General features: G+C 39.6%; 1 long non-coding RNA gene across 2 annotated transcripts; it reads left to right on the forward strand.

The window, feature by feature from the left end:
* Positions 1-741: 741 nt before the first annotated feature.
* LOC309835413 lies at positions 742-4,119 on the forward strand. 2 transcript variants are annotated; one of them, XR_014297994.1, is made up of 3 exons: positions 742-938; positions 1,899-2,243; positions 3,172-4,119. It is a non-coding gene; the product is annotated as an uncharacterized lncRNA (long non-coding RNA). The 2 variants fall into 2 exon arrangements; XR_014297995.1 differs by having other exon boundaries at positions 868-889.
* The last annotated feature ends 10,927 nt before the right edge of the window (positions 4,120-15,046 follow it).

Here is a 15,046-nt window from a genome sequence, read left to right on the forward strand (position 1 = left end):
CCCTGAGGATAGGTGCCAACTGGCACTCACCAGCCCAGAGGTTTGTCTGCTCAGCCGCGGGGGCAGGCGGGGCTGCAAGCTGAGGATCGGGCTTTAGTCGGAGCGCAGGGAGAGGACTAGGGTTGGTGGCGTGAACATAGCCTGAAGGGGTTAGTGCACCACGGCTAGCGGGGGGTGGGGTGGGGTGGGGTGGGGTGGGGGGTTGGGGTGGGGTGGGGTGGGGTGGGGTGGGTGTAGTCCGGGAAAAGATCTGGAGCTCCCGAAGACGCAAGAGACTTTTACTTCCCTCTTTGTTTCCTGCTGCGGGAGGAGAGGGGATTAAGAGCGCTGCTTAAAGGAGCTCCAGAGACGGGCGCGAGTCGTGGCTAAAAGCGCGGACCCCAGAGACGGGCATGAGACGCTAAGGCTGCTGCTGCCGCCGCCACCAAGAAGCCTGTGTGCGAGCACAGGTCACTATCCACACCCCGCCTCCGGGGAGCCTGTGCAGCCCGCCACTGCCAGGTTCCCGGGATCCAGGGACAACTTCCCCGGGAGAACGCATGGTGAGCCTCAGGCTGGTGCAAAGTCACGCCGGCCTCTGGCGCCGCAGGCTCGCCCCGCACTCCGTGCCCCTCCCTCCCCCCCGGCCTGAGTGAGCCAGAGCCCCCGAATCAGCGGCTTCTTTAACCCCGTCTTGTCTGAGTGAAAAACAGACGCCCTCCAGCGACCTACACGCAGAGGCGTGGCCAAATCCAAACCTGAGCCCCTGGGAGCTGTGAAAACAAAGAAGAGAAAGGGAAATCTCTCCCAGCAGCCTCAGAAGCAGCGGATTAAAGCTCCACAATCAACTTGATGTACCCTGCATCTGTGGAATACGTGAATAGACAACGAATCATCCCAAATTGAGGAGGTGGACTTTGAGAGCAAGATTTATCATTTTTTCCCCTTTACCTCTTTTTGTGAGTGGGTATGTGTATGCTTCTGTGTGAGATTTTGCCTGTATAGCTTTGCTTCCACCATTTGCCCTAGGGTTCTATCCGTCTGTTTTTTTAAAAAAATTTTTTCTTAATAATTATTTTTATTTTAATAACTTTATTTTATATTACTTTACCTTCTTTCTTTCTTTCTTTCTTTCTTTCTTTCTTTCTTTCTTTCTTTCTTTCTTTCTTTCTTTCTTTCTTTCTTTCTTTCTTTCTTTCTTCCTTTCCTTCCTTCTTTCCTTCCCTCATTTAGACAAAGAATCATCCCAAATTGAGGAAGTGGACTTTGAGAGCAAGATTTATCATTTTTTCCCCTATTCCTCTTTTTGTGAGTTTCTAAGTGTATGCTTCTGTATGAGATTTTGTCTGTATAGCTTTGCTTCCACGATTTATCCAAAGGTTCTATCCGTTCGTTTTTTTCTTAATTTTTTTATAATAAGTATTTTTTAATTTAATAACTTTATTTTACTTTATCTTCTTTCTTTCTTTCCTTTTTCTTCCTTCCCTCCTCCCTTCCTTCCTTCCTTCCTTCCTCCCACCGTCCCTCCCTCCCTCCGTCCTTTCTTTCTTTCTTTCCTTCTTTTCTTCTTTCTTTCTTCCTTCCTTAAATTAAATTCAATATAGATATTTAAATTTAAGGTAAAATTAAATTATAATTTGAAATTATATGTGGAGTTTTATTTCCTAAAGAATATTTTGGAAATTTCAACTCCTATTTTAACTTATATTTTCAGAGAAGGTATTTGGTCCAAATGAAGAATATCTTCAATTATAGTTCTTCTATTGCAAGCAAAAAAGGATTTATACTTCTTTTCATGAAATACGGTTGTTTGACAACAGAAGGATAAATATTTTATATTTTTAGAAACAACAGTCAGGTTACTGATATTCTTAATGAGTTTTAATAAATCTGAATGCTTCTTATCATCTACTCTTTAGCTGGTACCTGAGGAGTTGTATACCTCCGGGAAGATATGTGCTCCAGACCCGTAAATATGCAGTTCACAGAGCCCACCACCAGAGGACAATAATGAAGTAAAATCTTGAAACCATGGAGTGAAAATAGTGGGAGTTTAAATAAAAGCAACATTTCACAGTATGCTTTTCTGACCAATGTTATATCTAATACCCTAATGGATTATATGTACACGGATTCTGAAAAGTCAGCAGCACACTTCACTGGTCAATTTCTATGATAAGGGGAACGGAATTTGAGTGTAGAAAAACAGTATACTTACATCTTAAAATTCCACCCCTACAGAATCTACTCACTATTGAAAACTGGTAAGAATAATAGCTTTCTGTGTCTCAGTGACCAGTTAACATTTTCAAGAGTAGAATTTATCTTCCTATGATGCTCAAATACACAGGAAAAATGCATATCTAGGACAATGGATAAACTCTATATGACACGAGAAAATAGTTATTCAAATGGAAAAAGTATAAGATCTACAAGGCACAGTTTTATATGCATTAGTGTGGATATATATACATAAAGAAGCTCTAAGAAACATAAAAATCACTTCCAGGAAGCAATTTTAGGTAGAAGAGAATTAACATGGATGAGGAAGAAAAGAGAGTTGGTTTTAAAATAGTTTCATTGACTTTTTTTGTTTGTTTGTTTATTTATTTGTTTTATTTATTTGGTCTTTGGAATATAAGAAAACAGTGGCTTTCAGATCAGTATCCCAGTGGAACAAAGGGACCGAGGTCTATCCTGGAGCCCAGCCATTGTTTGACTATCTTGTAATAATACTGGTGAAATACAACCAAACCATTTGAAATATAAGCATCCTCTCTGACAATAAACTTAAGACACCAACATTATATATTAAAGAAAGTAAAGAGAGAATACTGTTTTCTTTAGAGAGAAAATACAGATCCTGGACCAAATCAATAATGTCAGCAAACCTCATGGGTATAAAATATTCTGCTGTCTATCATTTAGAACATGCCTCTAGAGGAGGGAAACTGGGTGATAATTTCCCCAGATTTTATATTTAATTCAAATATTTTAGATAAGAGGCATCTCTAGTAAAACATTGTATTATTGATTCTTTCCAATATGATAGCTCAGAGGAGTTCCTCTTTCCTTCTCAAATACATATGGGGAAATGGAGGTGGGTGTGGGTTATAGGAAGTATCTAAATAGAGCATAATAATCAACAGTTTGTTTTTTAAAAATAGAAATTTCTATTCAAATTGTTTCCAGAGACAGAAACACACAGAGACAATTCCATGTGACAACAGTGAAAGAGACCAGAGTGATGCAGCTGCAAATCAAAAAACTGCCAACACCAGTGATTGATGGCCACCACCAGAATCTGGTTAAGACAAAGAAGGATCCTTCCCTTGAGGCGTCAGAAAGAACATGGCCCTCTCAACACTTTGAGTTTGAACTTCTGGCCTCTAGAGCTGTGATAAAATAAATTTCTGTTCTTTTAAGCTAACAAGTTTGTGGTATCTTGTTATGGTAGCCCTAGAGATGACAGTATTTGATTCCTGAGCTGGCAACTGTATTTTGACTATGTAATGACTATTCCAAGAAAATCAACAGACACAAAGATAAAGGCAAGACTGAGACTAAGCCCAGTTCTTTTTATTCCCAGAATAATAAATGATTTTTTAATTAATTTAGATCTCTTTGTCTAACCCCTCTGCTTTTCAGAAGAGTATGTGGGACCAATCAAGTATTCATATGTTATACTTTCATTTTAATTCATCTCAAATTATTTCTAATTCCCCTTATGAGTTCTTACTTGACCCATGAATTATTTAGGAATATATTCTTTAATTTCCATTTGTGATTTTCAACAAATTTCTTTCTGTTAACGATTTCTTATTGCATTCTGTTGTCATCTGAGAGCACTCTTTGTATTGTTTATGTCCTTTAAAATGTACTGAAATTTGTTTTATGGCCTAGCATATAGTATATCCATGTGCATTTGAAAAGAATGTATATTCTGATGCTGTTGGGTGGAATGTTTTATAGATGGCTGTTACGTCTACTTGATTGATAATGCTGTTCAAGGTTTTTATTTTCTTGTTGATTTTCTGTTGTTCTGCTACTGAAAGAAGGGTATTAAAGTATCCAACTATTATTGTAGAACTGTCTGTTTCTCTTTTCTGTTGTGCCGATTTTGCTTCATTGTATTTTGAAGTCCTGTTGTTAGGTGCATATAAGTTTATAATTATTATGCATTCTAGATGGAATAATCATTTTATCATTTTAAAATGTCTTTGTCGCTAGTAAAAATTTTCGTCTTAAAATGTAATTTTTTTCTGATATTTTCTTAGCCACTTGTTGTTTTGTTTTGTTTTTACTGTTATGGTATATCTATTCCAACCCTTTTACACTTCACCTATATATTTTCTTTTTTTTTTTTTTTTTTGGTAACATCTTTATTGGGGTATAATTGCTTTACAAAGGTGTGTTAGTTTCTGTTTTATAACAAGGTGAATCAGTTACACACATACATATGTTCCCATATCTCTTCCCGCTTGCGTCTCCCTCCCTCCCACCCTCCCTATCCCACCCCTCCAGGCGGTCACAAAGCACCGAGCTGATATCCCTGTGCTATGCGGCTGCTTCCCACTAGCTATCTACCTTACGTTTGTTAGTGTATATATGTCTATGCCTCTCTCCCGCTTTGTCACAGATCACCCTTCCCCCTCCCCATATCCTCAAGTCCGTTCTCCAGTAGGTCTGTGTCTTTATTCCTGTCTTACCCCCAGGTTCTTCATGACATTTCTTTTTCTTAAATTCCATATATATGTGTTAGCATACGGTATTTGTCTTTCTCTTTCTGACTTACTTCACTCTGTATGACAGGCTCTAGGTCTATCCACCTCATTACAAATAGCTCAATTTCATTTCTTTTTATGGCTGAGTAATATTCCATTGTATATATGTGCCACATCTTCTTTATCCATTCATCCGATGATGGGCACTTAGGTTGTTTCCATCTCCAGGCTATTGTAAATAGAGCTGCAATGAACATTTTGGTACATGACTCTTTTTGAATTTTGGTTTTCTCAGGGTATATGCCCAGTAGTGGGATTGCTGGGTCATATGGTAGTTCTATTTGTAGTTTTTTAAGGAACCTCCATACTGTTCTCCATAGTGGCTGAACCAATTCACATTCCCACCAGCAGTGCAAGAGTGTTCCCTTTTCTCCACACCCTCTCCAGCATTTATTGTTTCTAGATTTTTGGTGATGGCCATTCTGACTGGTGTGAGATGATATCTCATTGTAGTTTTGATTTGCATTTCTCTAATGATTAATGATGTTGAGCATTCTTTCATGTGTTTGTTGGCAGTCTGTATATTTTCTTTGGAGAAATGTCTATTTAGGTCTTCTGCCCATTTTTGGATTGGCTTGTTTTCTTTTTTTGTTATTGAGCTGCATGAGCTGCTTGTAAATTTTGGAAATTAATCCCTTGTCAGTTGCTTCATTTGAAAGTATTTTCTCCCATTCTGAGGGTTGTCTTTTGGTCTTGTTTATGGTTTCCTTTGCTGTGCAAAAGCTTTGAAGTTTCATTAGGTCCCATTTGTTTATTTTTGTTTTTATTTCCATTTCTCTAGGAGGTGGGTCAAAAAGGATCTTGCTGTGATTTATGTCATAGAGTGTTCTGCCTATGTTTTCCTCTAAGAGTTTCATAGTTTCTGGGCTTACACGTAGGTCTTTAATCCATTTTGAGCTTATTTTTGTATATGGTGTTAGGGAGTGATCTAATCTCATACTTCTACATGCACCTGTCCAGTTTTCCCAGCACCACTTACTGAAGAGGCTGTCCTTTCTCCACTGTACATTCCTGCCTCCTTTATCGAAGATAAGGTGACCATATGTGCGTGGGTTTATCTCTGGGCTTTCTATCCTGTTCCATTCATCTATCTTTCTGTTTTTGTGCCAGTACCATACTGTCTTGATTACTGTAGCTGTGTTGTATAGTCTGAAGTCAGGGAGCCTGATTCCTCCAGCTCCGTGTTTCGTCCTCAAGATTGCTTTGGGTATTCGGGGTCTTTTGTGTTTCCATACAAATTGTGAAATTTTTTGTTCTAGTTCTGTGAAAAATGCCAGTGGTAGTTTGATAGGGATTGCAGTGAATCAGTAGATTGCTTTGGGTAGTAGAATCATTTTCACAATGTTGATTCTTCCAATCCAAGAACATGGTATATCTCTCCATCTATTTGTATCATCTCTAATTTCTTTCATCAGTGTCTTATAATTTTCTGCATACAGGTCTTTTGTCTCCTTAGGTAGGTTTATTCCTAGATATTTTATTTTTTTTGTTGCAATGGTAAATGGGAGTGTTTTCTTGATTTCACTTTCAGATTTTTCATCATTAGTGTATAGGAATGCCAGAGATTTCTGTGCATTAATTTTGTATCCTGCCACTTTACCAGATTCATTGATAGCTCTAGTAGTTTTCTGGTAGCATCTTTAGGATTCTCTATGTATAGGATCATGTCCTCTGCAAACAGTGACAGCTTTACTTCTTCTTTTCCGATTTGGATTCCTTTTATTTCCTTTTCTTCTCTGATTGCTGTGGTTAAAACTTCCAAAACTATATTGAGGAAGAGTGGTGACAGTGCGCAACCTTGTCTTGTTCCTGATCTTAGTGGAAACGGTTTCAATTTTTCACCATTGAGGATGATGTTGGCTGTGGGTTTGTCATATATGGCCTTTATTATGTTGAGGAAAGTTCCCTGTATGCCTACTTTCTGCAGGGTTTTTATCATAAATGGGTGTTGAATTTTGTCAAAAGCTTTCTCTGCATCTATTGAGATGATCATATGGTTTATCTCCTTCAATTTGTTATTATGGTTTATCACATTGATAGATTTGTGTATATTGAAGAATACTTGCATTCCTGGAATAAACCCCACTTGATCATGGTGTATGATCCTTTGAATGTGCTGTCGGATTGTGTTTGCTAGTATTTTGTTGAGGATTTTTGCATCTATGATCATCAGTGATATTGGCCTGTAGTTTTCTTTCTTTGTGACATCATTGTCTGGTATTGGAATCAAGGTGATGGTGGCCTCGTAGAATGAATTTGGGAGTGTTCCTCCCTCTGCTATATTTTGGAAGAGTTTGAGAAGGATAGGTGTTAGCTCTTCTCTAAATGTTTGATAGAATTCGCCTGTGAAGCCATCTGGTCCTGGGCTTTGGTTTGTTGGAAGATTGTTAATCACAGTTTCAATTTCAGTGCTTGTGATTGGTCTGTTCATATTTTCTATTTCTTCCTGATTCACTCTTGGCAGGTTGTGCATTTCTCAGAATTTGTCCATGTCTTCCAGGTTGTCCATTTTATTGGCATAGAGTTGCTTGTAGTAATCTCTCATGATCTTTTGTACTGCTGCAGTGTCAGTTGTTACTTCTCCTTTTTCATTTCTAATTGTATTGATTTGAATCTTCTCCCTTTTTTTCTTGATGAGTCTGGCTAATGGTTTATCAATTTTGTTTATCGTCTCAAAGGACCAGCTTTTACTTTTATTGATCTTTGCTATCATTTCCTTCATTTCTTTATCATTTATTTCTGATCTGATCTTTATGATTTCTTTCCTTCTGCTAACTTTGGGGTATTTTTTGTCCTTCTTTCTCTAATTGCATTAGGTGCAAGGTTAGGTTGTTTATTCGAGATGTTTCCTGTTTCTTAAGGTAGGATTGTATTGCTATAAACTTCCCTCTCCCTCTTAAAACTGCTTTTGCTGCATCCCATAGGTTTTAGATCACAGTGTCTCCATTGTCATTTGTTTCCGGTATTTTCTGATTTCCTCTTTGATTTCTTCAGTGATCACTTCGTTATTAATTAGCGTATTGTTTAGCCTCCATGTGCTTGTATTTTTTACAGATCTTTTCCTGTAATTGATATCTATTCTCGTAGCGTTGTGGTCGGAAAAGATACTTGATACAATTTCAATTTCCTTAAATTTACCAAGGCTTGATTTGTGACCCAAGATATGATCTATCCTGGAGAATGTTCCATGAGCACTTGAGAAAAATGTGTATTCTGTTGTTTTGGATGGAATGTCCTATAAATATCAATTCAGTCCATCTTGTTTAATGTATCATTTAAAGCTTGTGTTTCCTTATTTATTTTCATTTTGGATGATCTGTCCATTAGTGAAACTGGGGTGTTGAAGTCCCCTACTATCAATGTGTTACTGTCGATTTCCCCTTTTATGGCTGTTAGTATTTGCCTTATGTATTGAGGTGCTCCTATGTTGGGTGCATAAATATTTACAATTGTTATATCTTCTTCTTGGATCGATCCCTTGATCATTATGTAGTGTCCTTCTTTGTCTCTTCTAATAGTCTTTATTTTAAAGTCTATTTTGTCTGATATGACAATTGCTACTCCAGCTTTTTTTGGATTTCCATTTGCATGGAATATCTTTTTCATCCGTTCACTTTCAGTCTGTGTGAGTCTCTAGGTCTGAAGCGGGTCTCTTGTAGACAGCATATATATGGGTCTTATTTTTGTATCCATTCATCCAGTCGGTGTCTTTTGGTTGGAGGATTTAATCCATTTACATTTAAGGTAGTTATCGATATGTATGTTCCTATTCCCATTTACTTAATTGTTTTGCGTTGGGTATTATAGGTCTTTTCCTTCTCTTGTGTTTCTTGCCTAGAGAAGTTCCTTTAGCATTTGTTGTAAAGCTGGTTTGGTAGTGCTGAACTCTCTCAGCTTTTGCTTGTCTGTAAATGTTTTCATTTCTCCATCAAACCTGAATGAGATCCTTGCAGGGTAGAGTAATCTTGGTTGCAGGTTTTTCTCCTTCATCACTTTAAATATGTCCTGCCAGTCCCTTCTGGCTTGCAGAGTTTCTGCTGAAAGATCAGCTGTTAACCTTATTGGGATTCCCTTGTATGTTATTTTTGCTTTTCCCTTGCTGCTTTCAATAATTTTTCTTTATATTTAATTTTTGGCAGTTTGATTAATACGTGTCTTGGCGTATTTCTCCTTGGATTTATCCTGTATGAGACTCTCTGTGCTTCCTAGAGTTGATTAACTATTTCCTTTCCCACATTAGGGAAGTTTTCAACTATAATCTCTTCAAATACTTTCTCAGTTCCTTTCTTTTTCTCTTCTACTTCTGGAACCCCTATAATTCGAATGTTAGTGAATTTAATGTTGTCCCAGAGGTCTCTGAGACTGTCCTAAGTTATTTTCATTGTTTTTTCTTTATTCTGCTCTGTAGTAGTTATTTCCACTACTTTATCTTCCAGGTCACTTATGCATTCTTCTGCCTCAGTTATTCTGCTATTCATCCATTCTAGAGTTTTTTGGTTTTTTTTTTTTTTTTTGCAGTACGTGGGCCTCTCACTGTTGTGACCTCTCCCATTGTGGAGCACAGGCACTGAATGTGCAGGCTCAGTGGCCATGCCTCACAGGACCAGCCACTCCACGGCATGTGGTATCTACCCAGACCGGGGCACGAACCCGTGTCCCCTGCATCAGCAGGCGGACTCTCAACCACTGCGCCAACAGGAAGTCCCATTTTTTCCCTTTGTGTTCAACCGCAGTTGTCTTTTTCACTTTTAAAAGTTGCCAAAGGGCTTCCGGGAATATGGTGGAATGGTAAGATGGGGAGATCACCTTCCTCCCCACAGATACACCAGAAATACATCTACACGTGGAACAACTCCTACAGAACACCTACTGAACGCTGGCAGAAGACCTCAGACCTCCCAAAAGGCAAGAAACCCCCCACGTACCTGGGTAGGGCAAAAGAAAAAAGAATAAACAGAGACAAAAGGATAGGAACGGGACCTGCACCAGTGGGAGGGAGCTGTGAAGGAGGAAAGGTTTCCACACACTAGGAAGCCCCTTCGAGGGCAGAGACTGTGGGTGGCGGAGGGGGAAACCTTTGAAGCCACGGAGGAGAGCACAGCAACAGGGGTGCGGGGGGCAAAGTGGAGAGATTCCCGCACAGAAGATAGGTGCCGCCTGGCACTAACCAGCCCGAGAGGTTTGTCTTCTCCTCCTCTCCTCCGCCGGGGTGAGTGGGGCTGGGAGCTGAGGCTCGGGCTTTGGTCGGAGCGCAGGGAGAGGACTGGGTTTGGCTGCGTGAACACAGCCTGCAGGGATTTAGTGCGCCACGGGTGGCCTGAGGGAGTCTGGGGAAAAGTCTGGAGCTGCCGAAGAGGCAAGAGACTTTTTCTTCCCTCTTTGTTTCCTGGTGCGGGGATTAAGAGCGCTGCTTAAAGGAGCTCCAGAGACGGGCGCGAGCCGCGGATGAAAGCGCGGAACCCAGAGACGGGCATGAGACGCTAAGGCTGTTGCTGCCGCCACCAAGAAGCCTGTGTGTGAGCACAGGTCACTATCCACACCCCTCTTCCGGGGAGCCTGTGCAGCCCGCCACTGCCAGGTTCCCGGGATCCAGGGACAACTTCCCGGGAGAACGCACGGCGCGCCTCAGGCTGGTGCAACGTCACGTCGGCCTGTGGCGTCACAGGCTCGCCCTGCCCTCGGTGCCCCTCCCTCCCCCCGGCCTGAGTGAGCCAGAGCCCCCGAATCAGTTCCTCCTTTAACCCCGTCCTGTCTGAGCGAAGAACAGATGCCCTCTGGCGACCTACATGTAGAGGCGGGGCCAAATCCAAAGCTGAGACCCTGGGAGCTGTGAGAACAAAGAAGAGAAAGGGATATCTCTCCCAGCAGCCTCAGAAGCAGCGGATTAAAGCTCCACAATCAACTTGATGTACCCTGCATCTGTGGAATACATGAATAGAAAACGAATCATTCCAAATTGAGGAGGTGGACTTTGAGAGCAAGATTTATCATTTTTTCCCCTTTACCTCTTTTTGTGAGTGGGTATGTGTATGCTTCTCTGTGAGATTTTGCCTGTATAGCTTTGCTTCCACCATTTGTCCTAGGGTTCTATCCGTCTGTTTTTTTTTTTTAATTTTATTCTTAATAATTACTTTTTATTTTAATAACTTTATTTTATTTTACTCTACCTTCATTCTTTGTTTCCTTCCTTCCCTCCTTTAGACAACCAATCATCCCAAATTCAGGAGGTGGACTTTGAGAGCATGATTTATGATTTTTTCCACTTTTCCTCTTTTTGTGAGTGTGTATGTGTATGCTTCTGTGTGAGATTTTGTCTGTATAGCTTTGCTTCCACCATTTGTCCTAGGGTTCTAGCCGTCCGTTTTTTTTTCTCTTAATAATTTTTTTTATTTTAATAAATTTATTATATTTTATCTTATTTTATTTCATTTTACTTTATCTTCTTTCTTTTTTCTTCCTTTCTTCCTTCCTTCCTCCCTCCCTCCCTCCCTCCCTCCTTTCTTTGTACTGCTACTAATTCTTTCTTTCTAATTTTTCTCCCTTTTCTTGTGAGCCGTGTGGATGAAAGGCTCTTGGTGCTGCAGCCAGGAGTCAGTGCTGTGCCTCTGAGGTGGGAGAGCCAACTTCAGGACACTGGCCCACAAGAGACCTCCCAGCTCCACATAATATCAAATGGCAAAAATCTCCCAGAGAGCTCCATCTGAACATCAGCACCCAGCTTCACTCAATGACTACCAAGCTACAGTGCTGGACATTCTATGCCAAACAACTAGCAAGACACGAACACAACCCCACCCATTAGCACAGAGGCTGCCTCAAATAATAACGAGTCCACAGACACCCCAAAACACACCACCAGACGTGGACCTGCCCACCAGAAAGACAAGATCCAGCCTCATCCACCAGAACACAGGCACTAGTCCCCATACAACCATACAACCAAGCAATTCCACTCAGGTAGTTACCTGAGAGAAATGAAAACATATATGTTCACACACAGACTTGCACATGAACAGTCATAGCAGCATGATTCATAATAGCCAATGAGTAGAAACAATCATAATTACCACTATCACTACAATAATATATGGTCCTGTTGCTTAAGGGAGAGGCCAGGGCTCTAGATATAAAACTGAGCATCACTAACATATAGATGGTATAAAAGCCATGATCTGGTCTGGATCATCTAGGGGAAAAGTACAGATGGCAAACAGTAAAGGACCCATATTAGAGCTCTGAGGCATTCCAACAGTTAGAAATTGAGCAGAGGAAGAAAAAAAGAGGTAGAGGAAGAGAGGATAATAGGGAGTATGGTCTCTTGTGTCTTGGAAGGTATCAGAGGGAACGTTTCAAGGAGGGAAGAGTCAGCCATATCTAATCTGCTGAGAGGCCAAGTAAGATAAGCAGTATTTTCCAAAATTGCCATCCTTGGTAACTTGAACAAATGCAGCTTTAGTGGAGATATGAAAACAGAAGACTGATGGAAGTTTGTTAAAAATTGAATTAGAGGTGAAGAAGTAGAGACAATAAGTATGGACAATTCCTACAAGGTGTTTAGATCTAAATGGGAGTAGAAAAAATGAGGTGGTAGCTGAAGGATGATATGGGGTCAAGAATTTTTTTCCTATATAAAGACAGGATATAATAATAGCATAGATCTGTATGACAGATGAACGATCCAGTAGACAGGCAGAGATTGGCAATGCAAGAGCAGAGAGAGAATATAAAGAACAGAATGCTGAAGAGAGTAAGGGAATGGCATCCAGAGCACAAGTAATACTGTTTACAATTGTGTAAGAACACTTTTTTCCCACTGTAAAAGAGATAAAGCAGGAAAGACAGGTCAAGTACAACTAAGTTTATAGATCTGGTAGTGGAACTACGAGGGAGTTCTCTCTCATGGTTTCTACTTTCTCAAAGCTCAAAAGAAATACAGAACATAGGGTGTAGGAGGTTTAAGAAGGGAAGATAAGGTACAATATGCATTACCCCTGTCTTGTCTTCCTAAGTTCAGAATCTATTAAGAAAAGCCACACAATAATGAGAGATGATGATCAAAACATCACCTTTATTACTGATAAAGCTAATTGGAATCTGTCCCTTTTTAGATCTGTAGCATATGGGCTTAGTAACACTTTGTCCCTTCAGTTGACAGTTTTACTCACTCAGCTACAGGCCTCACCTGCTTCCATATGGGGAAGCATAAAATGTGTGCATCCTTTAGACAAGCTTACTTCTAAAAGGAGGAGAAAACTGAGAAGGGACTAGATAAGTACGCTTGCTTTTTCTCTAAAACTAACAAATGAGGAGGAGGAGTGCTGAGGGGCAGATAGGACTAGAAATGTTCCTCCCATGCTTTCCTTCTTAGGGATTGAAATGGAATTTCATCTTCACTTTGGAAACATGAAGTATGGGACTTACGCATCTCCTACAGTAGTACAAGATGATCATCTAGTCTGTAATTTGCAAACTTTTGGGTCTCAGAACTCTTCAAAATTATTAAGAGCTTTTGTATATGTTGGTCATATCTATTGATATTTACTACATTAGATTAAAACAGAAAATTTTAACACATCAGAGTATATGAAAACACATTCCATTATCCGTTGGAGCAATGATATCATCATACTTAATTTAGTCTCTGGAAAGATTTTTCCAGAGGATGAGAGTAAAAAGGGAAAACAATACCTTAATATTTATTATTTTGAAAAGTTTTGATTTTGTGAACCACTTAGAAAAGTCTCAGGAACCAACCCCACCTCCAGAGGTCCCTGCACCACAACTTAAGAACAGGTGATATATGAGAATGGAATAGTAGATGTATTTGAGAAACATAACAGAATTGCTAAGTAGAGTTTAGTGCCTAGTTTTAGCCATTAATTTAAAGAGAAACCAATGAATTCCATTTCTGGCCAAGATGAAGAAACAAGGACCAATTCACCCTCCTGCCTTAAACAACCATTAGCCAGACAAAATGCATGAAACAGTGGTTTTCAAGACACTAGATATCAGGCAACAAAGGACAGTGATCTCTAAGTGATAGGAAACAACTGAGGTCAGCCTTATGACAGCCTGACTACCCAAGCTAACTGCCTTGGGAGAGTTTCCAGCTATACTACAGGGTAGAGAAGTAAGGCGGGGCCCAGAGGAAGCTCAGAGTTGAAGAGACAGGGCTGGGAGTTAGGGTAGACGGAGGCAGATAGAGTTTATAGGACAGAGCACCAAAGAGGAGAAGTACACAGAGAATTCCAGAGATCCGCAGAGCACTCCTCTCAAATATTCAGCAGCACTGATCAATGCAGGATGTAGAAGTAAGTAAGCCAAAAGCCATTGTTCTGCAATGAACAATAGGGAAAAACCAGGAAGTTTGTAGAGAAGTACTGCCTAATGGCATGATCTTCAGAAGAGCTAGAGTCTTTAGGGAATGGAGAAGAAATTATAGTTTGGAAGTGGCACTGGGGACAAAGGAGATATGTATTGGGATGGCCAAAAAGTTCGTACAGGTTTTTGTAAGATCTTATAGAAGAAGCCAAACAAACTTTTTGGCCAAGCCAATACATACACACATATATGTACATATATATACACATACATACACACACACACACACACACACACACACCCTATTACATGGTTCTGGGAGATAAGATGTTAATCCATTATTATAGCAACTTTTGATTTTTTTAAATACAATGCTGATGAGCACTAGACATAAGTTTTGAATGGAAAATATATTTGGTTTTCTTTTTTTAGTTGGAAAGAAGATTCCCAGTCTACAGCTTGTCTTTTCATTTTCTATAGCATCTTCTGAAGTGTAAAATTTTTCAATTTTTTTTAAGTTCAATTATCAAAGAATTTTTTTAATAGGTCTTGTTTCTGATGTCATATATAAGAGCTCTTTGCTTAACCCAAGATCATGAAGATTTTCTTCTATGTTTACATTTAGGTGATGATTCATTCTACTTCTGAAATAAATCTTAATTCTATCTGATTTTTCGATCTCCAGGATTGGTCTGGAAATTCTACTCTTGCCCTTCTCCAATCAATTTTATACATAGCAGTGAGTGATATCTCCTAAACCTAAATTTAATCATGTTATTTCCCTGAAAAACTCACTTTAATGGCTTTCCATTGTACTTGGAATAAATTTCTAACCTTTTTATGATGATAGTCAACAGCCTCTCCTTACCACTTCAATCTCATCTCATAAAATAAAAACAACTTTGAATTAGAAAAAAAAACTTTGAGCTTGTCAGCTAACTTTCGTAGTTGTTCAAGGAATA

The sequence above is a fragment of the Grampus griseus genome (assembly GCF_964374135.1).
Source record: "Grampus griseus genome assembly, chromosome: 17".
In the NCBI taxonomy this organism is placed as follows: Eukaryota; Metazoa; Chordata; class Mammalia; order Artiodactyla; family Delphinidae; genus Grampus; species Grampus griseus.